General features: G+C 43.0%; 1 pseudogene; it reads left to right on the top strand.

The window, feature by feature from the left end:
* Positions 1 to 1,211: 1,211 nt before the first annotated feature.
* LOC121461135 lies at positions 1,212 to 7,505 on the top strand (annotated as a pseudogene).
* The last annotated feature ends 686 nt before the right edge of the window (positions 7,506 to 8,191 follow it).

Here is an 8,191-nt window from a genome sequence, read left to right as displayed (position 1 = left end):
CAGCAGAGCTGAGGTGGATTGAGGAAGCATCTTCAGCTAACATGGCAGATCCCCATTGGCCTGTTTTTCTTAACTGCTTTTCTCTTCCAGGTCTAAAACTCCACAAATTCATCTGGAACAGGCCACTGCCCAGGACGAGAGCCACCAGCAGAAGGATCTCCAGGAAGAACTAGGTGCTGAGTCCCATCCACAGCAATATTGAATTCTAAGGACACATATTCTTCTTCAATTTTGTTTACCCTTGTGTCATAGGTTCTGATTTTGCCTAGCCAGTGACCTAGCATGGTTGCTTCTGGGCCTAGATTATTATTATTATTATTTTTTTGATCATACCACTTGAGAGACCTGAGGAAGCCAATGTAAGCCACAAACACCTTCTACACATGTTCTTCACATTGGGATCAAGATAAAAAGACACCGCCTTCAGGTGTGAACACACCAGTGAGGGAAATTCCAGCTCACCTACAGGTGATCACACCTAATGTGATTCATGTGACTGTGACTCAGTTCTTGAGAAGAGAAGAACGCATCAAAAATATACTTGAGATACAGAAATCCTGAGACAAAAATTTCTCAGAAGACTACATTTACCAGCAATTGGACTCTGCCTTGGGGTAACATGACATAGAACCTCCTATGTTGAACGGACCCAGGAATCTTGAAGAGACCATTAAAATTGTGACTACCTCACTAGCATGTCTCTTAGGCAAGCACTTGCCTGTAGTGGGTGTAGTAGGTGCTATCAATATGCAGTGATAAATGCTAACTGGCTTTATTTTTGTTTGCTTTTTGTTTCAGAATTTTGTTTATGGTTCATTTGGTTTTGGTTTTGCTATTTTGATGTTATTTATTCTTGTTATTAGTACCATAATTTTCAAAGTTTATCCACTGTTTATGTTCACTATTGTGTAGTAGGTACTATCAATATACAGTGATAAATATTAAATAGCTTTATTTTTGTTTGATTTTTGTTTTAGATTTTAGTTTATGGTTCATTTGGTTTTGGTTTTGCTATCTTGATGTTATTTATTCTTGTTATTAGTACCATAATTTTCCAAGTTTATCCATTGTTTATGTTCACTATTGTTTAAAATATATTGTTTATTAATAAAAAAGCAATTTCCAACTTTTCACACTTAATCCCAGCTTCTTTAATCAAGTGTGGTGTCACACAGCTTTAAGCCCCAAATTTCCATGTACAGGTGGAAGGCATGGGTCAATACCTAGTGGATGTCAACCACTTGCCCATTGGCAGTTGGGCCACAGGTGCCTTTGTGAAGCTCCTGATGGCAGTACTGATGGTGAAGGAGATCAGGTGGCATCCTGTGTGCATGGTGCTTGTTCTCCTGGAGGCCACCAGTAGCTTCACCCTTCAGTGTTGTATGCAGGGAAAGGCAAAGGAAACAGTAATAGATAATAAGATCCCGAATGGAGACTTTTCTAGCAGCTGCCCCCCAAATCCTGGGGCAGGTGTCCCTGGAGAACTTAGGGTTTGGCATCTCTGCTCTCTTCCCTCTAGATCGTCGGGAATGTTCACCATGCAGTGGAAAATGTCAGGCTGGAATATATCCCCATGGTTCCCCAGTGACTCCCTGGGCACACCAAGCAGAGGTCAGGAGTGATGCAACCAGTGACAGAAATAACATTTAGGCCTTATGGAAAACCTTGACCAATCTTTCCCCCATGTCATTCTCTTAAGGCAACCCTACAGAGGACAACCGTCTTGACATTCTGTGGTCACTGAGGAGCAGAAGAATCTGGGTCTTGGACACAACCAATGGTGTGGGAGGTGTCTGAGTCTCAGAGCAGTGAAGCCAGAGGGCACTAGAGAAAATAACCCCATTTATCTTGTGTCTGAGGGCCTGAGGTTACCTGACAGGGAGGTCTCTGTCTTTGGGTAGAGGAGGGAGCATCTTTGGTTTGGTTTTGGGTTTTAGACAGATTCTCATTTTATTCCACATTGGCCTTGAAGTTACTATTTCTGGGGTTCTCTACCTGGGTTCATACCTATGCCCATTAAAATCACAGATATTTATACTATAATTCATATGTAAATTTAAAATTTTCATTTGTTAAGTTACAAGGAAATTATTTCAGTACCGGGATGGCACAGCATGAGGAAGTATATCATAGGTCACATAACTGGGAAGGCTGAATACCACTCAACTGCATGGTGGAGGCTCCTGCCTCTAACTCCTGACTGCTGGGACTTTACCTGGTCCTTGCAGTGTGTGGGATCTAACCCAGCCTTTTGTGTATAAGAGAAATGTGCCCTACCACTTGAACAATGGTCCTCACCACATCACAGCCATTTCTGGAGGCAGGCCAGTGTCTTCAGGCAGGTGGATAGTATACGAGTCACCCCTTTGACACTTGGGCACCCAGACATTCACAGCTAATGACAACAACAGAAACATTGCAGTGTTCAGGCAGTACCAAGACTGTTCTGGATGCTGAAGAAGCCCCTTGTGATTGGTCGAAATATCAAGAGTAGAACTGGAGCTGTGGTCATGACTGTGGATGAAACTTCCAGAAGGAAGCTGCATCGTTTTGGGAGCCAACACCCGCCTGGAGGCACATAGGAAAGAGTTGAAGAGGTTAAGAATCCGGATCTGTGTCCTACTTCAAATTCACCATCATATCCAGTGGCCTCAACCTGGTGTGGTAGTTCCTTCTGTTTTAGTGTTGCTTTCATTGGTTAATTAATAAACTGCATGGCCTGATAGGTTAGAACATAGGTGGGTGGAGTAAACAGAACAGAATGCTGAGAGGAAGAGGAAGTGAGCACAGATGCCATGCCACTGCTCTCCAGGGCAGATGCAATGAAGCTCCAACCCAAGATGGACATAGGCTAGAATCTTCCTGGTATGCGCAAGTGGTGCTACACACATTAATAAAAATCGGCCAAGCAGTGTTTATATGCATACAGTTTGTGTATCGTTATTATGGGTCATAAGCTAGCCAGGCGGTCAAGAGCTGGGTTGTAGGATTGCAGCCCCTCAGCTCCTTACAACAGAGGATCTATACATGTTTTTCTTTGGGTTCACCTTATTACGTAGCTCTTATAAGCTCGCAAACTATATGCTCAATGTCCTTTGATATTGGCTAGAATCCACTAATGAGTGAGTACACACCATATTCATCTTTTTGGGTCTGGGTTACCTCACTCAGGATAGTGTTTTCTATTTCTATCCATTTGCATGAAAAATCATGGTGTCATTTTCTTGTACCACCGAGTAATACTCGTGTGTGTGTGTGTGTGTGTGTGTGTGTGTGTGTGTGTATTTGTGTGTGTGTGTGTGCGTGCGTGCGCCATACCTTCTTTATCCATTCTTCCATTGATTGGGTATCTCTTGGGTATATTTCCAAGAGTGGAATTGCTGGATCCTGTGGTAGGTTGACTCCCAGTTTTCTGATAAACCACCACACTGATTTTCAAAGTGGTTGCATGACTTTTTTTACATTTGCTATCTTAGTTTGCTTCATGTTGTTGGATAAGATACCCAAGGCTGAATAATTTATAAGAAGAAATTTGGTTCAATTGCAGGTTTTGGAGGGTCAAAACCTATATTGGTTGAACCCCATATGCTTGGCCTATCACGTGATCCTCTGGCCCTATCAGTAGCAGGAGTTCTTGGGAGGGAGATCACATGGCGATGAGGAAGCAGTAGAGTCAGTTGAGAGCCTGGACTACCTTTATATCAACCTGCTCTCCAGATGAGCAGTGTAGTCCCTGTATCCTTCCCTAAGGCACTGCTGACAACACTACCATGCTGAGTTTTGGGTGGGTGAAACCACAGCACTGGCCTTGACATCTCCCATCTGTCATTATTTCCAGGTTTGTTAAAAAGCTTGCTGTAGACTGAATTGACCTTATCGGCTGCTATGGTAATGTGCATCTGTAATATCCTCAGCCGGCCCCTGTGTTAAAGGGTGGGTCTCCAGCCCATGGTGCTTTGGGTAGTAGGGGGGACCTATAAGAAATGGAGACTAGAGGGAAGATTTCCATAGGCATGCTGCCCTGGAGTGAGACACTGAGAGCCCAATCTGTCCTCTTCTTTCTCATATCTGGACTGTGAGGTGAAGGGCTTGTCATGTGCTGCCACCACAAGGGCCTACCTCACCACAGGCACAAAACAGTGAACACAATCAATCAGAACTAAAAGCCTTTAAAATGGAAACTAAAGTAAATCCCTTCTCTTTACCCTTGACTATCTCTGGAAATTGTTAGAGTAACAAACACTTACACCCTTACGTCTGCATATTTCCTTGTGCCCAGAGCTTCATAATAAAAATAGTTAAAAAGAAAAACCAAAAAGGCACAAACCTATTAATAGGTTATCTTGCTATGTTGTTTATCCAATCAGTTTTGTCCTCCTCAAATAACCATAATGTTTGTTCCTCTCCCTCAAATATTTGAATCTTGTGTTTCTTTGTCTTATCTTATTGCTTAGGCTAGGAATGCAGTCTCATCCTGGCCAATCTCAGGTTCAGAGGCCACTTTGAGTTGTCATCGCTGGGGAGGCCTCTTTAATTCTGCCATTAAATTCAGTGCTTCCCTTCGATGTTTCTTTGTGTTCCTTGCGTTGGACAGCTTTCATAATTCCATGTCAGTTTTTACTAGGAAATGATGTGTAGTTCCGTAAAAGTGTGTATTCAACATTCACAGAGACGGTCATGCAGTTTTCCTCCCTAACCTATTAACAGCGTGGAATTATTAACAGATTTCCAGATAGTAAACCACACTTACTTTCATGAGAAAAAGCCTTGCTTCCTCACGGTATGTTGGACTTTCAGTTCTTTTCTGAGTCATTTTTGCTGTTTTGTACAGAATCACTTCTCAACCACATTCCTAATCATATGGTTGAAGTATGAAGTCAGGAATATTCTGAAAACTCTTGGAACATCCTGGATACATGATGTGGAAAGTTCCAGATCTTCATAAATGAAATGGCTTATTGAAAAGTAATAAAACACCAAGATAAAAAGGCAACCTACTGACTGGGAGAAGATCTTCACCAACCCCGCAACAGAAAAAGGTCTGATCTCCAAAATATATAGAGAACTCAGGAAACTAGACTCTAAAATGCTAATTAACCCAATTAAAGAATGGGGCACTGAACTGAACAGAGAATTCTCAGCAGAGGAAGTTCAAATGGCCAAAAGACACTTAAGGTCATGCTCAACCTCCTTAGCAATCAGGGAAATGCAAATCAAAACAACTTTGAGATATCATCTTACACCTGTCAGAATGGCTAACATAAAAAACTCCAATGATAGCCTTTGCTGGAGAGGCTGTGGAGGAAGTGGTTCCCTCATCCATTGCTGGTGGGAATGCAGACTTGTGCAACCACTGTGGAAATCAGTTTGCTCTTTTCTCAGGAAATTCGGGATCAACCTACCCCTGGACCCAGCAATACCACTCCTGGGAATATACCCAAGAGATGCCCTATCATATGACAAGAGCATTTGTTCAACCATGTTCATAGCAGTATTATTTGTAATAGCCAGAACCTGGAAACAACCTAGATGCCCCTCAATGGAAAATGGATGAAGAAAGTGTGGAATATCTACACATTAGAGTACTACGCTGCGGTGAAAAACAATGATTTCTCGAATTTTGCATGCAAATGGATGGAAATAGAAAACACTATCCTGAGTGAGGTAACCCAGACCCAAATAGATGAATATGGGATGTACTCACTCATAATTGGTTTCTAGCCATAAATAAGGGTCACGGAGTCTACAATTGGTGATCCTAAAGAAGCTAAGTAAGAAGTTGAACCAAAGGAAAAACATATAGTTATCCTCTTGGCTATGGGAAGTAGACAAAGTTGCCGGGGAGAAAATTGGAATCTTGTTGGTGGGGTGGGAAGGGGGTAAGGGGAGATGGGGAGAGAAAAGGGAGAAGGGGAGAATGGGCGGAAACTTGGGGAAAAAGGAACATTGGGATAAAGGAAGGTAGGATAGGGGAGCACGGAAGCACAGTTCTTAGGTAAGGGAGCCACCTTAGGGTTGGCAAGAGACTTGAACCTAGAGTGGCTCCCAGGAGCCCAAGGCGATGTCCCCAGTTAGTTCCTTGGGCAGCTGAGGATAGGGAACCAGAAATGACCCTAGCCTATGGAAATACTGACGAATATCTTGCATATCATCATAGAACCTTCATCTGGTGATGGATGGAGATAGAGGCAGAGACCAACACTGGAGCACTGGACTGAGCTCCCAAGGTCCCAGTGAGGAGCAGAAGGAGGGAGAACATGAGCAAAGATGTCGGGACCACGAGGGGTGCACCCACCCATTGAGACAGTGGAGCTGATCTATGGGGAGCTCACCAAGGCCAGCTGGACTGTGACTGAAAAAGCATGGGATAAAACCGGACTCTCTGAACATGGCGAACAATGAGGGCTGATGAGACACCAAGGACAATGGCAGGGGGTTTTGATCCTATGCAATGTGCTGGCTTTGTGGGAGCCTAGCCAGTTTGGATGTTCACCTTCCTAGATATGGACAGAGTGGGGAGGACCTAGGACTTACCACAGGGCAGGGAACCCTGACTGCTCTTTGGACTGTAGAGGGAGGGGCAGGGGAGTGGGAGGAGGGGGAGAAGGATGGGAGGAGGGAGAGAAGGGTGGGAGGAGGGGGAGGGAAATGGGAGGCTGGGAGGAGGTGGAAACTTGTTTATTTTCTTCCTTTTCTCATTAAAAAAATTAAAAAAAAAGAAAAAAAAGAAAAGTAATAAAATGAAAAAGCAGAATTGTGAGGTAGATCTGAAGCTAGTGGATGATCTCTCCGAAATTAATCTGCTTGCTGCCTTTATAGGCATTACTTCTTTCATTCAATCCCCAGGAGTCTAAACAAAGTTCAGGGACAGGGAGAACTGCAGGTCCCATTCTCTCATCCTGGTGGATGACAGATACATCAGAAAGACAACATTCATAATTGTCACTTGATTGGCAACTTTGAGAAGAAGTATGTAGTAACCCTGGGTGTGGAGGTTCACCCTTGTGTTCCATATCAACAGAGGAGCTATCAAGTTTGATGTGTGAGACACAGCTGGCCAGGAGAAGTTTGGGGCCTGCATGATGGCCACTGCCACCAAGCCTAGTATTCCATTATAATGTTTGCTGTGGGAACAAGATTTACTTGTGAAAACAAACCTAATTGGCATAGATAATGGGTATATGTGAGTGAAAATATCCCCATTGTGTTGTGTGGCTACAATATGTCTATTCAAGAGGAAAATGAACGCATAATGTCATGTCTTCCATTTATAGAAAAATCTTAAGTTCAGAGACATTTCTGCTTAAGTAAGGACAAATTTGAAAAGCCCTTTTTCTCGCAAGCCAAAAAGCTCACTGGAGATTCTAAGTTGGAGTTTGTTGCCATGCCTGCTCTTGCCCCACCTCATGTGAGCTGGTTATGGACCAGCTTTGGCAGCACAGTGCACCTATGATTTAGAGGTTGCTCAAATGTCTTCCCTCCAGGATGAGGATGATGACCTGTGAGAAAGTGGGGATGGACGCCTGCATCCTCAGAGGTCCAGCTTTGCAGCCCAGTGTCCTGTGATGTCCCTGTGTGCCAGCTCACATAGCTATGTAGAATGTGTGATTTTCTTGGATGCTGAAGGAGATGAATGGGCTCCAGAGTAAATGTGGAAGTTAGAACAAACCTTAGCTTTGTTTAGATTGAAATAAACTATGTGGAATACAGATGTTTACTTCCTGAACTTCAATGATAAGGCTGTGTGGTCACAATGAAATATTCAGTGGTGAGATCTTGTTTGTTATTCTCATCCCTATTCCCATTTTTTAGAAACATAAAAACGTTTAAAATAATCCTAAAAAAATTGAAAAAGTCTGGTCTCTATTGGTGAAATATGTCTTTAATCCCAGTACTCAAAAAAAAAGGGGGGTAGATCTCTGTGAGGTCGAGGCCTGTCTGGTCTACAGTGTGAGTGCCAGGACAGCCAAGGTTTATGGTGAGAGCCTGTCCCCTAAATAAATAAAGAAAGAAATAGGAGAAAAGTAAGCTACGATATGGAGGCGGTTTTAGCTGTGTTGAATCGAAATTTGAAGGTGTTAATGCTAAAACGGTTTCTATCATTTTGATAAAAGGTTATAGGAACTCAAATCTCAGAAGCAGAAATCACAATACCTAAGTTTCTGGGTGATACTTTCTGTCTCCAAATAGG

The sequence above is a fragment of the Microtus oregoni genome, unplaced genomic scaffold, assembly GCF_018167655.1.
Source record: "Microtus oregoni isolate MIOR12 unplaced genomic scaffold, Mior012 000000F_ref0000247, whole genome shotgun sequence".
NCBI lineage: Eukaryota > Metazoa > Chordata > Mammalia > Rodentia > Cricetidae > Microtus > Microtus oregoni.
This window is presented reverse-complemented; position numbering and strand designations above follow the sequence as displayed.